At 38.5% G+C, this 16,615-nt stretch overlaps 1 protein-coding gene across 6 annotated transcripts in view; it reads right to left on the reverse strand.

The window, feature by feature from the left end:
* Nucleotides 1-16,615, reverse strand: part of NAV1 (neuron navigator 1) — a 249,828-nt gene that overhangs the window by 221,112 nt on the left and 12,101 nt on the right. For 3 of the 6 annotated variants that reach the window (XM_039329351.1, XM_039329355.1, XM_039329350.1), the window contains exons 1-2: nt 11,757-12,098; nt 9,534-9,667 (exon numbers count right to left, since the gene is read on the reverse strand). The exons of 1 other annotated variant lie outside the window; for it this stretch is intronic. The gene's annotated coding sequence lies outside the window, so the exon portion shown is untranslated. Of the gene's footprint in view, nt 1-9,533; nt 9,668-11,756; nt 12,099-16,615 lie in introns of those variants that run through there. 2 more of the 6 variants (XM_039329352.1, XM_039329354.1) reach the window with 2 other exon arrangements.

Consider the following 16,615-nt stretch of genomic DNA (forward strand, 5'->3'; position numbering starts at 1 on the left):
GTCCAACCCCCTGCTCAGGCAGGAAACCCTATACCATTTCAGACAAATGGCTGTCCAATTTCTTCTTAAAAACTTCCAGTGTTGGCACATTCACCACTTCTGGAGGCAGGTTGTTCCACTGGTTAATTGTTCTAACTGTCAGGAAGTTTCTCCTTAGTTCTAGGTTGTTTCTCTCTTTGGTTAGTTTCCACCTGTTGCTTCTTGTCCTGCCTTCAGGCGCTTTGGAAAATAGCTTGACTCCCTCTTCTTTGTGGCAGCGCATGAGATACTGGAACACTGCTATCATGTCCCCCCTCGTCCTTCTCTTCGTTAAACAAGACATACCCAATTCCAGCAACCGTTCCTTATATGTTTTAGCCTCCAGTCCCCTAATCATCTTTGTTGCTCTTCTCTGTACTCTTTCTAGAGTCTCAACATCCTTTTTACATTGTGGTGACCAAAATTGGATGCAGTATTCCAAGTGTGGCCTTCACGTGATCTTGATTCTATCCCTCTGTTAATGCAGCCTAGCACTGTGTTGGCTTTTTTGGCAGCTGCAACACACTACTGGCTCATATTTAAATGATTGTCCACTAGGACTCCAAGATCCCTTTCACAGTTACTACTATTGAGCAAGGTATCCCCTATATTATACCTGTAAATTTGGTTTTTCTTGCCTAAATGTAGAACCTTACTTTTTTCACCATTGAATTTCATTTTGTTAGCTAGCGCCCAGTGTTCAAATCTGTCCAGATCCTCCTGTATCCTAAGCCTGTTTTCTGGCGCGTTGGCTATTCCTGCCAGCTTGGTGTCGTCTGCAAATTTGATGAGTTCCACATCTATCCCTTCATCCAGATCGTTGATGAAGATGTTGAAGAGCACTGGGCCCAGAATAGAGCCTTGGGGCACCCCACTACACACTTCCCTCCATGTAGATGCGGTTCCATTGAGGACTCCACGCTGAGTACGGCTGGTCAGCCAGCTACGGATCCATCTGGTGGTGATGCTGTCTAACCTGCATTTTTCTATCTTCTCCAAGTAGAAGGTTGTGGTCTACTTTGTCAAATGCCTTACTGAATTCCAAGTAAATTATATCCACAGCATTCCTCTGGTCCACTGATTTTGTCACTTGTTAAGGAATGCAATAAGATTTGTCTGGCATGATCTATTTTTGACAAACCTGTGTTGGCTTTTAGTAATGACTTTGTTTGCCTGTAGGTGTTCGCTGATTCATTGTTTGATTATCTTTTCCAGAATCTTCCCAGGTATTGAGGTCAGGCTGATAGGTCTGTAATTTCCTGGGTCCTTTTTTCCCCCTTTTTTTGAAGATGGGAACTACATCAGTTCTTTTCCAGTCCTCTGGTAGTTCCCCAGTGCTCCAGGATCTTTGAAAAATATAGTTCAGTGGTTCTGAGATCACATCTGCAGTTCCTTAAGAACCTTGGGGTGTAATCCATTTGTTCCTGGTGATTTGAACTCTCTAGGCTGGACAGGTGTTCACTTATCATTTTCTTGCCTATCTTAACTTGTATTTCTATTTTGTTTTTTATGGCACTATTTTTGATAGGTTGGTCTGTTTTTTCCCTTTGTGTAAAGACAGATGCGAAAAACGAGTTAAATAGTTCTGCTTTCTCCCTGTTGCTTGTCATCTTCTTGCTGCTTTCACCCACTAATGGACCAATCATTTCCTTCACTTTTTTCTTGTTTTTTACATGTTGAAAGAAGCTTTTTTGTTATTTTTGACTTTAGTTGCAAGCCTTAGTTCATTTTGAGCTTTAGCTTTTCTCACTTCATCTTTGCAGGCTCGGGCTATTTGCTGATATTCTGACTTAGTTATGTGTCCCTCTTTCCACTTTCTATATTTATCCTTTTTATGTTTCAGTTGATCAGAGAGTTCTTTATGCAGCCATGCTGGTTTCTTTTGAGAGCTGTTATTTTTCTTCTTTGTTGGTATTGTGCTAGACTGGGCTTTTATTATCTCACTTTTCAAAATTTCCCAAGCCTCTTGAGTTGTTTTCCCCTGGAGGATTCTCATCCATGGAATCCTTCCCAAACCCTCTCTAAGTTTATTGAAATTAGCTCTCTTGAAGTCCAAGACTCTAGTTTGACTGTGTTCTATTGCTTGTGCTTCCATAATGTTGAATTCCAATATTGCATGATCACTTCCTTCCAAGGTTCCTATGGCCTTTGGGGACTCCTAAAGCAGTCAATCCACATAACTTGTCAGAATTGTAACAGAAGCCAAAGCAAAATAATCTGGTACTTAAATGAGTGGATTCTTCCAGCAAGGATCAAGTATATGAAAAAAATCAAACACTGATAAGGTGATCTTTGAACCAGCAGGAAGAAAGCCTTTGGATCAATCACAAATCACTGAAAACTTTTGACTTCCAGGGAAGAATGGCAGACTGAAGATGTTGAGCCAACAAATGTGGCTAAAAACAATGAATGATGAGTAAATTAGCTCCTTTGACTCTCTCTAGACAAAGAGAGGATGTGAGATCACTCAAGCTGTGCTCCATATTGTTGCTTCTCAGGAGGAGACTGCAAAGCAGCAGTTTCTGATGGGAGAATGAGGAGCCAAGAAGGGAAAACCAGGAGCCAAGGTAATATGCCATGTTGCTCCAGCTGTAATTGGAGCCTTCAGAGAACATTAAGTTCACACTTCCTTTACTAATTGCTTTTCAGAAATTAGCTATTAACTACTTGAAATAGACAGATGCCTTCAAAATGGCAATGCTGGAAACATCAGGTCAGTGTCTTCTATCCTTGTTGTTAATTGCGAAGTCGTGTCCGACCCATCGCGACCTCATGGACAACGTTCCTCCAGGCCTTCCTGTCCTCTACCCTTCTATCCTTAATATACATCAAATAGCTCTAATATTTTAAAATGCACAACAAAAAACAAAGCAAGATTTTGGCTATAGACATTTTTAAACAGATTAAGTCCTCTAAAAAAGTTGAAATATTTTATCTTGAATATTACTGTCTGTCTTGGGAAGCTCTTTGCGGCCATAAGCAACCAGATAATGGGATGGAGTGGGTGGGCAGCCACATGTTGTGTCCAGTAGAGGCAGGCCAGTAGTAGCAGTGTTCCCACTCGCCTGTGCTATGCGGGCTTCCAGCCCAACTGCACCAGCAAAGTGCCCAGCAGGCAGTGGCTGCTGCCAGACACCTTTGGCCCCCACGAGCTCTCCATCTCCCACAAAAAAAATAAGACATCCCCTGAAAATAAGCCCTAATGGGTCTTTTGGACCAAAAATAAATATAAGACCCAGTCTTGTTTTCAGGGAAACAAGATTGTTAAAGAGTTATGAGATGAATAATTTTATATTTGTTAATTGAAAAGAGATATACCAATAGTGAAATTGTTTACATTTTTCTTGATAGTGAGAGATTGCTTTCTCAAGGTTTTTTTTTCCTCTATTTCTTTCTCGCACTGTTTGTTTCATTTATTTTTCCTTTTTTAGTTTATATTATCTTTTACTATTATGATTAAAACTTTTAATAAAAATATTAAATACTGAAGACTTTCAACAGGCCATAAACTAAAAAGAAGATGGAGTTTGGTAAAGCTTTAGAAACAAGCCAAATTGGCCCACTTAACACGTCTGTCCTGGTTAACTCCACTCATCATACAGGAGATTCAAAATGACAGAGCACAATTTAGGAGTTTATTACAACAGTACAATTTCTAGAAATGGTACCTGGGGCAAGACTAAATTTGCACAAGAAATAGTTTATCTCAGAATATTTTGTCAGCCAACAAGGCCTCCTGCATCCTGCTATTCTTCAGATGTACTCAGTAAAAGTACCTCAAGGACACCCAATCAGGGAAGTTTGGATTAGCGTCTTTCAGCAATATCTAAATCAGGGGTAGTCAACCTTGGCTCTTTTATGACTCGTGGACTTCCAGCTGGCTCAGGAATTCTGGGAGTTGAAGTCCACGAGTCATAAAAGAGCCAAGGTTGACTACCCCTGATCTAAATTAAGAACAAGAGTTATCCTTGAAATTATTTGTCTCTAAACACTGACATTTTCCCAGTTTCTCTCTGCTTTGCAAATTAACTACTACAGATCTAGAATGGTGATTCTATGGTTGTAAGCAAAACATGATTTAGTCTACATGGAGCATGTTGTGTGAAACCAGATTATAAACTTTATTACTAAGTAACTAACTTTGTTACTAAGTTTATAAACTTTGGTTATAAACCATATGGCAGTTTATAGCTGAGCCTGTTGTGCAAAACCGGAATTAGTCTACATGGTGCAACAAACCATCACTTTCCACAGCAAGTAGACACAATGTGTTTCTTAAAGTTGTTTAATTGAAAATTGTGAAGACTTGCTTAGAAACTTTTTATATACCTTATGGTAATGTATAACAGTTTGGGCATGCTATAAATAATAGAAAACCCTGCTAGAAGAGCATGTTCTGTTCTATATCAAGAAATAAAAATATGAACATAAAAGTGATGAAATTCTAGGAGCTATGAATACATACACACAGAGATACAAATGTTTGAACAAAAGCATTTGGGAAAGATTTTGGAGAATAAATGTTAATAATACTCCAGGAAATCTCTTAACTGAACTGGGGTGTCATTAACTTTCATTTGTACAGGCCTGGCTCGTCTTACATTTTTGGGCTGTTTTATTTCACACAGAAAACATCGCACCTGCAGCCACTCTACAAATTACTTGGGCAACTCACTTTGGCAGACCTGGGAGGAACCGGCCATCTTCTTTCCTTTCGATGGGCTTCCCTACCTGGCTCCGCGTGAGAGCAAAGAACCATCCCAAGCCGAGCTCTTTCAGGCTGGTCCGCCTCTCCTGGCTTAGTGCTTTTCAGCACCTGCTGGCTGTGGATTAGGGGAGTCGAAGTCCACTTTATATCTGGCAGAAGGCCCTCAAGTGGGGAAAGCTAGGCAGCAAACCCCATTCAATACCTGACTCCCGTCACCTACCCCCGCTGCCCCTGTTGAATTGGGGCCAAGGGGACAAAGCCTAGAGATCCTCTTCCTGTCTCTTGCGCACCAAGCCCCTGCGGCACTTCCTGCCCTCTCCCTTCACCCCAGCTCGCTTGCTCACTCAGGGTATTGTGTGGCATGAGGAATCCTTGGGACAAGGAATGGCGAGTCTGTGGGTTCTTCGCCCACATGGCGGCCCTGACTGCCGTCCAAAGTAGACACTCCCAAGGGAGCATCTGGAAGCTGATCCTCTGTTGGTTTCACACAGCAACACTGGGACGGGCTTTGGTGGCTCTTTATGGATGTTGCCCCTCAGGAACGTCTGAGTGAGGCTTAAGCACTCATTAAACCCTTATGAGTAAGATTCAGTCCAAGACAGACACTGACTGTTCTCCCCTCCTGGTTAACACTCCTAGTTCAGAAATTCAAAGTATGGAGTCCAAAGACCTTTTTTAACATCAAGAGTCTTAGTACGTGCATAATTGTGTTCCAAAGAGAGAAGGACCTCTGAAGCCCAGCTTGCATCAGAGTCCATGAAAATAATCAAAGTGTGTAATATAGTCATTTCTGTTTCCTGCACCACATTAAAATAGTTTGGCTTCTCTAACCTGCTATTTTCCAGACATGTTAGGATACAACTCTCATCATTCCTAGCCAACGTGATCATTCTGCTATGGGTGTGGATTGTTTAACAACCTGATTGCACTAGTTGGATGGGATTGTGGTAATTCCTTATCTGAAGTCCCAAGTTCTTCAGCAACAGCTTCTATTTCCTTCTTTGGAATAGAAATGCAAGATATAAACAAACAAAAGGATGAACAATATTAAATATATGTAAATTACAGATTAAAAGCAGAGCCAAAGTGGTGTTCATCCTATTAGGAGTAGAGGAAGAAGTCTAAATTAGATCTCTAATAGCAATGGCATTAGAATCCAAAATGTATGTTAGAGTTTGAAGGATCACATGAAGGAATTTGACTGAAGTTCTGTTGCATTTTAGTTTAGCCTCAACTGGCATGCACAGACTCAGTTTCACGACTGCCAAAAGTGACAGTGAAATCTTCCCCCACCCAAGTGGCTGTGCAGGGAAGCACAATAAAGCCTTGCAGCCATTAAAATGAATCAGCTGGAACTGCAAGGCAAGGAATGCCATTTTCCCCAGAATACCCACCTCTAGCAAATAGGCAGCACCTGTTTCCCCAGAGAGGTGAGTTGAAGTCCACATGCCTTAAAATTGTCAAGTTTGGGAAACACTGCTTTACACCATAAAGACTTTGCAGAACCACTGAGCAAACTTTAAAGCCTGCAGAGCTCTATTTAAATACGATTTTCACACAGGATTTTATAAATAGTGCTTCATATGTGAAAGTACATAAACAGCAAAAGAGAAATTTCATATACTTCTATATACTTTCATCAGCGGAAACTAATTTACACTGAAACTAGAGACTTATTTAAAAATGCTATCATCTTTTAGCATTCAATGGTATTTAGTACTGTATTTTCACAAGTTTTTATAGCCCTTCTCATGATTATTCCTATACTAAGTCTGAAGACTTTTTTTTAAAAAAAATCATAGCTAAGCAATATCTTCATCTGTTCATAATTCTACCCAGGTATGTGCAAGTTCCTACTTCTCCAGAACTCTTCATCGGACTAGATTCCATAAATCCAAGAAATGGACATATGCATTGCTGAAAAATGGCAATCTCTAAACCACAATCTTAAGGAACAATCCCTAAGCAATATGCAACAAACAGCCAACCAATTAAAATAACCTCCCACCATTTGTACAAATAGTGTTTAGAAAAAATTACAGAAGGCTCCCATCCAAAATGGTATAGGGTTTCCTGCCTAAGCAGGGGGTTGGACTACATGACCTCCAAGGTCCCTTCCAACTTTATTATTATTATCATTATCATCATCATCATCATCTCTCTGACTGAGGAACCAAATTCTGAATTTCATGATTATGGAGGCTTTATCTATTATTTTGTCATTGCTATAGCTTCTTCACCACATAAGAGTAATTCAGGGATAATGCAATTCAGATATTTTGGATTTTAGCACTTATCAGCCGTAGTCTTTATGCCCAAAGGCAAATAATTGTGGGATCTGTACAAGGCAGTAATACCTAGTGCAGGGATCCCCAACCCCCGGTCTGTGAACCAGTACCGGGCCGTGGCATGCCAGCAACCGGGCTGCATAAACAAGCAAAGCCCCATCTGCAAGATGCAGGCAGCACACAAAACCACCCACCCTCCAGTCTGCGGAAAAACCTCTCTCCATGTAACCGGTCCCTGGTGCCCAAAAGGTTGGGGACCTCTGACCTAGTGCATTGAAAAGACTGGTGATTATAAAGAAATATTTCAATCCATGCTTGTAGAATCAAAGTCCTTTAATAATGACCTTCCTTGAAGGAAGGGGGCAGGAATTAGTTTCTAGCTGATCAGCATGCTATCTCTGCCAGTTCAAAATCAGTCATTATGTTGTAATGAGATGTGTGAAGTAGCCTCATATTTTATCAAACACAAAGTTAGATTAATGCAAGGCATATTTTTCAACATTAACCATTAAATCAACCATGTTATTTAATTAATTAAACTTAAATTATTTTTCTGCCAAATAAGTACTGAAACTAATTCAAATGTGCAGGCAAGTACATTATATAGTCCTCCAAAATTTGAAACACACATCATCAAGGTACTCATACAAAATCTCCCTCCACTTGAAAACCAATAGATCTGAAAATATATGCCATATATTTTCTCATTTACAATCATTGATCCTGAATATTCCTTGAGTTTTGCAGTAAACATTTAATCTATTTTATTTTATGCAGGAAATGTTTAGGTTATTTCTTACTGCAAAATGTTGAATGTATTAATATGTAGAGAAATATTTTCATTTTCTAGAGTCCATGTAAACAGCATACCCTTTTTCTAAGAAGCCTTGACAAGAAAAAAAAAAGCTGTTCAAGCCATCAATTCATAGTGTCTGCTTGCATGCTTATATGTATACAGTGGTGATGCCATAAATAAGATGATGTAGCTGTGTTATATTATTCCATCCATCAGGTTTTGGTGATCATACTTGCATATATTAAGCTCTTTCTCTTTTTATTATTTAATTTTATTTTCCTCCTAAGTTCATACAACAGGATTGATGCTTAGCTGAAACTCACTTAAAAACCATGCCATATTAATATCAAAATACTTATGTGTTTAAAAAACATGTTATATCATAAAAAAATCTGCACAGTTCCAACTCTTAGAAGGATTTTATCAACATGTTAGAAATGAATTATCAGTTCACCTACATCGTTCTTCAAGTCATTTTGACCTTCCTTTCTTCGTACTTTATATAATTGGAAATGTTGCCTAGAATATAACATGTTATTACTTTCCTTACCGCCTTAATACTCCTTCTATCCCATGTCTTATCATTTCTTATCTTCTAAGTAAGATTAACACCACAAAACTGAGTTCAAAGACAAAGACATATTGATGGTCCATTTTATCCTATTTCTGTCTCATTTGTTTATGTTACTTTACCCTGCAACAAATCTTAAAATTTAATTTCTAAGGGCATCCCTTGGAAAGCAAGCTTTGCAATCAAGTCAAATTCATTCAGATGTGGTGAATTGGATTTTGGATAAAAATGATGGAAGATATAAGAAATATTAATTTTTTGCCCCAGTACATCTGGAAAACACCTCAGTAAGGAAAATGTTAAAATGTGATACACATTAATACACCTCCTGAGTTCAAAGACTTATTCAGAGACATATTGATGGCCCATTTTAACCTGTCTGTCTCATTTGTTTTTGTTACTTACCCTGCATCAAATTTTAAAATTTAATTTCTAAGGGCATCCCTGGGAAAGCAAGCTTTGCAATCAAGTCAAATTCATTTCGATGTGATGAATTATATGTTCCATCATTTTTATCCAAGATCCAAACAAGTATGGAAGTTTTGTGCTAGTACACCTTGGTAAGGAAAGTGTTGCTGAAATTTGATACACATTAATACTATATATAAAGAAACAAATCCAGTGAGCATCGATTAGGCAGAAACTGCATTTAAAATGTATTCAATTTGTATTTTTCCCAATATTATATATTTATATATATATATCATCATATCAAGACCTACATACCAACTAATGTGGGAGGGGCAACAACATGACTGACATATCTACATATTAATTCAATTGCACAAAATATTTTATATGGCAAACAAACTATGCAGACTGTGTAATTCTAGTGGTTTAAGCAACCAGAATTGTTTCTTCTTTCATAATCCTATGATTACATATATCATATGACATAGCATATCACAAAAAGAGGACACCAATTTTTTCTTTAGAGGCCACCCAAGCAACATGTCATAATTTTTTTTCCATAGAGAGTAGACATGGAGTACCTATTTCTGAACTGAATTTCATATTTGTGATCCGTATTCTATTTTCCTGTGAACAGAACAGATATATGATCCTTACTGAATAGAATAAAATCGGATTTGCTGGATTAGTCTCTCTGTTATTTAGCTTTTAGGCTTTCAGTAAGAATAGTTCAATCCTCACCAACAAGTTGTTCTCCAGATATGTTAGACTTCATCTCTTATCATCCCCAACCAAGGCTGAATTAATGAATTGTTCCTCCGCTTTCATCACATGTTATGGTCAACAAATGGCTTGCATAAAATCAAAGTCATCCTCTACAAAAACCCAAAGAAATGAATGGATAATGAGTAACAAAGGGAAGATGAATCAGAATTCAGCAACTGAATGCTAAACATCTGTTTTTGCAAAGCTGAGTGGATATTATGAACTGTACCACAAATGCTTTTTATCTGTTTTTCCAAATCTTAAGGATCTGTTTAATGCAATGCATTCCATTCTCAAAGAGAATGTATCCTTCCTACAGGCATTCCAAACTAATCAGTATAGTAGATAAATCAGCCTATTACTTATATTGGGTTCTGGCTAAAAAAGCATTATTCCCCTTGCCTTGACTTCCCCCAGTAGGGAAATGCTCATATTTATTAGTTAATTTTAATAGTCTCTTTTAGAACAACACCTAACTAAAGAAGATCATCTCTGTGCAAGCCTTCTCCAGTCCAAACATCCTCCAGATTAAAGTCCCAGAACTGACTAATCTAGAGCAGTGGTTCTCAACGTTTTTAATGCCGTGACCCCCAACCGGTCATAAGTCGAGGACTACCCAACCGGTCATAAGTCGAGGACTTTCCCTGCCCAGGAGTGCTGCGCATGCGTGGTGCCACCCCCTGCGCCAGCCGAGGCGTAACTGGCAAGGGGCAGCGATGGCGCGGGGCGACCACCAGCTGGCCCAGCCCAAGGTAGGTAAGGCACCCGCCAGGCCCCACGCGCGCCAGCAACCCTCCCTGAGCCCGCCGGCCTCCCACCTCCCACCCCTGGCCCTCTTTTACTTACATTTTTAGTAGTTGCTCAGCAGGGATGGGTGGAAACTTCCAGACAGCTCGCCTTCGCTGCAGACAACTTGCAGCACCGTTTGCAGAATGGGACTGCAGGCTCAGCAGGGCAGAGACATTGTGGACAATTCCAATTGGCTTTTGAAAGCCAATAGAATTAGACTCTATTCAAGAGAGTCTATTCTATTGGCTTTCAAAAGCCAATAGAATAAAAGGGAGTAGCACAGATAAGGAAAAATGGCGGACTGCATTGTTTGGCAACCCCCGTGAAATGGTTGTTCGACCCCAAATGGGGTCCCGACCCACAGGTTGAGAACCACTGATCTAGAGGATGCCAAGAATAGGGGAGGAGGTTCTCTCTCTCTCTCTCTCTCTCTCTCTATATATATATATATAAGCTTGACTGATTTTATTTTCAATAAGTATTGAATTCCACAATCAAGTCTATAAATAAGCAGCAAAACAGACTCCCACTCTAAGTATAATACAATTACTGTTGGCATTTCTTTAATCTTAATTGGATCAAGGCTGAAGACCTGCAGAATCAGTTTTTTCACAGCCTGTAACAGGAGAGGCAATGTGTGTCTTTTTTAGGCAATTCAGGTGCTCTCAAACTATCTCTGCCTGTCTTAAATGATTAACTCTCTTTTTAGCTACATATACTCAAGAACCTTGTATTATCAAGGTATTGTTGAATGCAAACTATAGAGAAATTTCAGGTCAACTTTTAAGGTAGCAGAGCACCTCTTCATTGCTATCTAGCAGAGATAAGCAATGAAAACAAAACCTAATGAGAACACAAAGGGTAGGCAACACACCCCTTCTGAAGAGATGGAAACAGATACCAGAACTTGCTGAATAATATTAACCAATCTGTTACAAATTAGCCTTACATAAAACAACAACAATACATTATTATAAGCCTATTTCATTTGCACTGCAAATATAATGGAAGATAGTAGAAAAAGGAAGGACTTTGGGGGAAAAGTATAGTAACCCCTATACATTTCAGAGAAAAACTATAAAAACTAATTTTCTGCTTGGAATCTCCAAGGTAACACACATGCCAAAGTGATTATTGTAAACTGTTTATTTTACAGAATCAGAAACTAAAAGGTGATTCAATAGGAATCTTGCAGATTGGTTTCAGAAGAAAAGAAGGCACAATGTTAAAGCCACCAAGGGCCATTTAGCTTTTAAATAATCCTTAAAAAATTCCTAATACCTCACTGGGTTTTAATCTTTCAAGGATGTTCTAAGCAAAAAACAATGGGAAGGATTAACATCAGAAATATTCATATAAACATTAAAATGACCCACCCAGGAATTTGTTAGAATCTAAGGTGATACTCACCTCAGAGGAGCTCTGCCTTGAGCACTATTGCACTCATCCAACAGTATTATTACTAATTTAGAAATATCTTGAAATATTCAAGGCCAAATATTCAAGCTGGTGTACAGTCTACATCTTGGGGTAGATACAGTGGAGAAGATCAGTAGCAAAAACAGGTTACTACATTTCATCAGCTGTTCAAGTTCCCTTTTGGGTATATCTGAAACCAGGCATTATAAACAGGAAGAAGAAAAAAGAAAAGCAGAGACAGAGTAGCTAAAGCAGTTCCACTTTTGCACTATTATAGTCTCTGCTCTCAGTATTTGGAGGTCAGCAATGTGAGTGGATTAACTTCAGTTTCTTTTCTGGGCTTGAATAACACAAAGAGCACAGACAAGCTAAGAAACTAACAAATATCTATGGTACAAGTTTGATTGAAACACTGCACCTTAACCACAATTTGCACCAATATGATAAAAATAAAATGGTATTTCAATAATACAACTGGAACAAATGGCTAGGGCCATTGATTCCAGCCCTCTGCTTAAGGGCAGGAATCCTAATTAAAATGTCTCCAACTCATCTAGCAATGGGAAACTAAACATCTTCCTTGGTAATTGGCCTATCTTCATCCTATTCTCACTGCTAGGAAGTTTTTCCTAACATTAAAATGACATGGTTTAGTCTACTTTATGAAGGTGGCATTTGTCAGGATTTGTTCAATTTGTTATATGCAACCAGAGTGAACTATGCAGCATGACATTCTTTTCTTAGGTCAGTCTTCCTGAACCTGACACCCTTCAAATTGTGTTGGACTATAGCCTCCCATCAGACATCAAACTCACCTAGAGGGAACCAAGTTAAGAGGTTACCTTAAAGGAATCTGAATGTACACTAGCCTACAGTACATTTACCAAGGAAATATTGATGAAAGCATCAGGAGATCAAACCTAAATTTATTGTCTACTAAATGTGACACGTATTGTCTCTTAGATAGTACACATAGTTTATGAGTGGCATTGCCCATCTGACTTTGTCTAGATCAGCAGCCTAACTTTAAAACATTTAAAAATGCCAAGCAGAACAGGAACCTTGGGACAACTTCAAATATCTCATGATGTACTCCAAAAACTTAATTAGGAGCTTCCAGAAATATTGTTCCACCCACTTATTTAACATATATAATATACAACTTAGATGAGCCCAATTAATACTTCCAATGTTGATAGCAAAACAACATCCATATATTTTAAAAACATGTCCTGAAGGCATGGAATTAAATGACTCAGAAGACCCTAAACAGTCAAAAGCTTGCATATATGGCTTCGTTAAAATGCTCAGAGCAATTGAGCTACCCATTGTCCTAAAGAAAATTTGCTCTAAAATGATGCTGCCACCTACTGGGTCACTGATGATTCAAAGGAGGAAAGCAAACAAAGAAAACTACAACTGATTTTCCCGATACTGTATAGTAACCACAGATGAGTCTACTTAAAAAATTCTTTAAGGATGAATTTATTCATAAGCATTAAATTATCAAAAAGTACTTCAATGTACTTCCATCTCATTCAGTTCCATGCCTGGGTTTAATACTGACAGATATAATATTGTACTCTCGGCAGTAATATGGAAGTGGTTTTTCTTCTTTAGATTTGTTTACTTCCCTGTCCAGCCTACAGTACTGGGGTTTCCTGCCAGTTTCCTATACAAATACTAATCAGATCTGACCTTACTGAGCTTGTTGGCCAATCAAAGTCAGCTAAAGATACTACCTAGCATAGTTTTGGAAGGCACCTTCTCGCCAGGACAGACCCTTCTGCTATTAGTTCAGCCAACATCTAGAAAGTGGTTTAGACCATTCGTCACCAAACTGGGAACAGTAACCCTTAACAAATTGATTATACGTAAGATGGCAAAGGCCTATAGATGGAATCCCTCTTCAGAAATGCCTTCATAATTATTTTATTAAGTCAAATGGTCACCGCATCAAAAACCGTATCAGACTCACAACTTTGGAAAAATGAATGAAGATGAATTTAAATGAATTAAACAATCCAAAGAATCTATCAATAAATATGTACAAGAGTGAAACGCTTTAGTGAGAGAGTAAAAATTATTTAATATTTGTACAGTAAGTTATCTCTTGCTTTTTGATACCTGAAAATATCCAGAGTGGATTATTTATTGAAATATGACTGCAAATAGGGAGCATGGTCATATTGCTTAAAGCAGGTGCAAGACAGAAAGCTTACCTTGCAAAGGTATGCAGATAAAACTGACCAAAAAAAATTAAAATGAAGTCTTGCACACAATCATGCAAAAGAGATGAAGATAAAATAAGTAATATCAGAGTATTTAAACCTTCCACAATATTTGTTTCCCAAGTCGCCATCTTGGGAAAACAAAACTTTAACAGCACCATTGAGCAAAAGATTGCTAGATTTACATACATCAAAAGATCTCAACAAATACAGTACATTTTTCCCACATTTCAATTGTTAATTGAAAAATGCTAGCAATCTGGCTCATGTAACCTGTACCTGAATAACCAACCTGGTCTCTCCTTCTCCCACTTCTTCCCAGTTTAAATTTTACATAAATACAGCCATTCCATGCATCTACCTAACTAAGCAGCAGCTCACAAAATCTTGTGCTGTTTAATAAAATTGGTTAGCTAGAAAAGATACTGGCAGACTCCTGATAAATTATTAGACAACTTTGTTGCCACAGATAGCACTTTTTTAAAAAAAGAAATGCCATATTGCTATTTTTCAATTTGTTTTACACCCACATATTACTAATTCTGGAGCAGCAGGGATTAATTATCACATTCTGTGAGCCTCCAGAAATTGCTGAACTTACATTGCATTATTTTTCATCAGGAACCATCCTGTCTGGGACTGCTGGAAATTGTAATTTGTAACAGAGTTGGAAGGAACTTTGGAGGTTTTCTAGTGCAACCCCCTGCCTATGGCAGGAGACCTTATATCTTCATGGACAAATGGTTGTCCAATCTTTTCTTGAAAACCTCCAGTGATGATGGACCCACAACTCTGGGAGGCAAGCTGTTCCATTGGTTAATTGTTTTCACTGTCAAGAAGTTTCTCCTTAGTTCAAGGTTGGATCTCTCTTTAATGAGCTTCCACCCATTGCTTCCTGCCCTACCCTCAGGACCTTTGGAGAATAAGTTAACCCCCACCTCTCTGTGGCAGCCCCCAAAACAGCTATCATGTCTATCCTAATTCTTCTCTTTATTAGGTTAGACATACCTAGTTCCCTTAACCATTCCTCATACAATTTATCCTACAGACCCCTTATCTTAGTTGTTCTTCTCTGCTCTCTTTCTAGGGTCTCAGAATCTTTTTTTGTGTTGTGGTGACCAGAATTGGATGTAGTATCCCAAGTGTGGCTTCATTTGTGCAGTGTAAAAAGGTACTATCACTTCTTGTGATCTTAATGCTATCCCTCTGTTGATGCAGCCTAGAACTTTACTTTTCTCACCACTGAATTGCATCTTGTCAGGTAGGGTCCAATGCTCAAGTCTGTCAAGATCCTTCTGAATTTTGAGTCTCTCCTCCAAAGTATTAGCAATTCCCTCTCACACACAGACAAACTTGATGTTATCTGCAAATTTGATGAGCTTTCCTTCTATCCCCCTCATCTAGATCTTTTATGAATATGTTGAAGAGCAGTCACCGCAAAAGAGAACCTTGAGGTACCCACTGCATTCTTCCCTCCCTACACACTGAGTGTGCTTAGTCAGCCAACTGCAAATCCATTTGGTGATGATACTGTCTATCCCATATTGTTCTATATTACCAAGAAGTGGTATACTTTGTCAAATGCCTTCTGAAATCTAAATATACTATATCTACAGTATTTCCCTGATCCACTAATTTAGTCAGTTTATCAAAGAAGGCAATAAGGTTTGTCTGGCATGATCTGTTTTAACAAACTTGTGCTGACTTCTGGTAATCACTTCATTCATTTCTAGATGCTCACAAATCTGCGGTTTGATTATCTTTACCAGGATTTTCCCAATTATTGATGTCAAGCTGATAAGTCTGTAGTTTCCCGGATCCACTTTTCTCCTTTTTCTTTTTTTCTTTTTAAGATTGGATCACATCAGCTCTTTTTCATCCCCTGGTAGTTCTCCTTACTCCAAAAGCTGTGAAAAAATAGAGCTGATTTATCTGGATTTCATGCACTCCTTCATCTTCTCTCTCTGTTCTGTGTTGTGTCCCTTCTGCAGCTGTTCCAGAAAAAAGGTCTTATGTGGAGGGATCCAGAAAGATTGAATGTTGGCAATGCCATTTTTTTCTGCTGGAGGAGGGTTAAAGGCTGCAGTTACCCATTCTATGTGGACATACTCCTTCAGGAATCCAGATGTTTGCAGGAAGTAGATTTTGATATGCATTCTTACATGAGCACAACCACTATTGGTTGGTTTCTCACAACCATCTACCCTCTAGCTTAGCATAACATGTGAATTGAGTCATTTTCTGCAGCAGTATTGCATTGCTAAGAATTAACATTGTGCATAAGGCACTATTCATGATTAACCTGACTACAGTTATTCAGTTAACAATACACTAGGGTAAGATGTGGCTGCCTAGTTTCTGATTCATTATATCTTGCAAATGTGGCTATTATTAACTAATTGTTCTGAAATACCTGCAAATTAGCAAAAATGGAGGAGACATAATCCTTAATTTTCCCCTTCCCCTCTAACCTGACTTATTTTTTAATATATTTGCAAAGATTATACAAACATTGAAACTGGCTATCAATTGTTTTTATTCTTCTGATTATACTCTGAACCATCCAAAATTGCTCTGGAGTTATGTGGTGCTAAACTGAATAAAATACATAAATCATTT

This window comes from Crotalus tigris, unplaced genomic scaffold (assembly GCF_016545835.1).
Source record: "Crotalus tigris isolate CLP2741 ecotype Arizona unplaced genomic scaffold, ASM1654583v1 scf7180000024396.1518868, whole genome shotgun sequence".
In the NCBI taxonomy this organism is placed as follows: Eukaryota; Metazoa; Chordata; class Lepidosauria; order Squamata; family Viperidae; genus Crotalus; species Crotalus tigris.